Here is a 2,820-nt window from a genome sequence, read left to right on the forward strand (position 1 = left end):
TGGTCAGGGGTGTTTTATGTCTAAGCTAGACATCAAGTCTGCCTTCCGCAACATCCCCATCCACCCGTCAGACTGGGAACTCTTAGGCATGAAATGGAGGGGCATGTAATACTTGGATACCGTTCTCCCCTTCGGCTTGCGGAGTGCTCCTTACCTCTTTGACCAATTTTCCCGCATACTTGAATGGGTTATTAAGACCAAACTGGGTATTCCTAATGTCATCCATATCCTGAATGACTTCTTTTTTGTTACCAAGCCCCCACGGTCTGACTGCCTCACAGCTCTCTGTAACATCCTTTGTCTGTTTACAGAGCTTGATATCCCTGTCGCCCCGGGTAAAACCTTCTCTCCCACCACATCCCTGGAGTTCATGGGTGTTCTCCTGGATTTCAAAAAAATGGAAACCCGCCTCCCACTGGACAAGCTAACCAGGACCAAAGAGGCATTGCATGAGTGGTCTTGTGAGAAATCTGTTACCCTGAAAGAACTTCAGTCCCTGATTGGTACCCTTCAGTTTGCCTGCAGCATTGTGGTCCCAGGCCGAGCTTTTCTGCAGTGCATTATTAGTTTAACCAAGGGTATTTCCAACTCTAGATGGCACATCAAACTTAAAACAGAATTCCGCAAGGACGTTTCCAGGTGGCTGGCCTTTCTTGAATACTGGAATGGGGTTAGTTTCTTCTTGGGGGACACTGTCCTCTGCTCCCCAGATCTCCAGTTATTTACCGATGCCTCTGGGTCTCTCGGTTATGGTGGATACCTTAATGGGCAATGGTTTCAAAGCCACTGACTCCCTCAGCACTGCCTCAATCCCGTTACTGGGATCAGCATTGACTGACAGAAACTTTTTGCTATTTATATTGCCTGCTTTCTCTGGGGTCCCCACCGGTCGGGTAAACATATTTGTTTCTGGTGTGACAACCTCCCTGTTATTACCATCATTAATTCAAAACGTTCCAAGTCATCCAGGATCATGGATCTGGTCCGCTCCATTACCATTTTGATCCTAGTACATAACTTTACCTTCACTACCAAACATATCCCAGGGCTGGACAACTCTATAGCAGAGTCTCTGTCCCGTTTTCAGATGGATCCCTTTCACTCTCTGGCTCCCAATGCCTCACCCACCCCCTGTACCATCCCTCCATCAGCAATGGCCATTTAACAGCATCCGTCTACCACTACTTTGGTGCCTCGCTGGTCCCTAATACCCATCGAGCCTATGATGTCGGCCAGAATCATTTTATTTCCTTTTGCCTCCTACAAGTTATCATTGGTCCCTCTTGCCCTCTTCTCCCGGCATCCGAAATCACCTTAATTTATTTCGCTGCCCACCTGGCCAAAACCATATGCTACAATACAATCAAACTTTACCTGTTTGCAGTTCAAGATCTCCATAGGCAACATAACTTTCCATTAAAATTATCAAAAATGTATCGCCTGTAAAAGGTCCTCACTGGCATTAAACGGTCCCAAATGCCTCCCAAATTAACTCGCCACCCCATAACTATTCAAATTTTGGTTTCAATTTACAATTATTTCCAGCCTCCCCAAAGTTACAATGTAGACCATATAATGCTGTGGGCTGCTTTCATCCTAGCCTTCTTTGGTTTTCTACGCGCAAGTGAATTTCCTTGTAATAGCAGTGTTTTTGACCCTACTGTCCATCTTTGTCTAAGGGATATTACCTATATCCCTAACATTGAATCTCACAACCACGTACTTGTTTCCATTAAACAATCCAAAACTGACCCCTTTCGCAAAGGCTGTACCTTAACCATAGCAAGGTCCACCACCTCTGTCGGTTCTGTGATGGCTATGAGAGACTACCTGCTACAGTGTAAACCAGCTGCTACAGGCCCTTTGTTTACCTTCACCAATGGCAAGTGGCTCTCCCGTGCCTCCCTGACTAAGGAGCTCCGTTCTGTACTGCAAGGTTGTGGCCTACCTGCTGATCATTACTTCACACACAGTTTCCGTATTGGTGCAGCTATCACTGCAGCCGCAGCAAGGGTCCCTTCGTGGCTTATCAACGTACTGGGCCGCTGGAGCTCAGACTGTTGTGAACGCTACATCAGAACTCCTCAAGAAACACTATTAGCTATCCCTAAGAAATTAGTCATGGATAATTCTAATATTGTAATTTAGGTCTACTATAAGATCTGCTTGGACCCTTTCAGCCCTATTATCAACATGCAAATTTTCCCCAGTGGCTTACCCTAGTTACTAACACTAGTCGGTTGAAAGAGATTTATTCCCAACAGGCCTTATTTTTATTTAGCACAACTTCTTGTCCTTTACTGCCTACCAAGCAGCAATACTCACAATACTCAATGCTGCTTACACCACTGGGCTGAAAGGGTCAATCATTTAAGTTGATTCCATTATCTATTGATTTATAACTTTGTAAATCTAGTTAGTATGATTCATTGAGAACCGTCCTTCTTGTATCTCACTGTGGGTGGCAGACTACTATGGACGTCTGCTTTGCTTTTCTTTCCTGTGGGGTGATTGTGTTCACCCCCTCCCCCTCTCGGGCTAGCAGTGGGCTCACACAATTGTGGCAGGGAAGTGCAATCTAGGCTGCACTTTGCCCCACAGTAAGTGCTATGGCCACCCTTGGAAATAGGTCCGGATGTCTCCAGGATGGTGTCATCGTACCATCTGACCTATTGTCCTCCCAGAGGGGCACCCCCTCTTCTGGTCCATCCTATGTTACTTCCAAGGAAATAGGTCCGGATCTCTCCAGGATGGTGCCATCGTACCATAGTATCATCTGACCTATTGTCCTCCCAGAAGGGCACCCCTCTTCTGGTCCCA

At 46.3% G+C, this 2,820-nt stretch overlaps 1 pseudogene; it reads left to right on the plus strand.

Annotated features, from left to right (window-relative positions):
• The first annotated feature begins 370 nt into the window (after positions 1-370).
• LOC145485680 (uncharacterized) lies at positions 371-2,148 on the plus strand (annotated as a pseudogene).
• Positions 2,149-2,820: the final 672 nt, after the last annotated feature.

Source organism: Orbicella franksi, chromosome 4 (assembly GCF_964199315.1).
Source record: "Orbicella franksi chromosome 4, jaOrbFran1.1, whole genome shotgun sequence".
Lineage (NCBI taxonomy): Eukaryota > Metazoa > Cnidaria > Anthozoa > Scleractinia > Merulinidae > Orbicella > Orbicella franksi.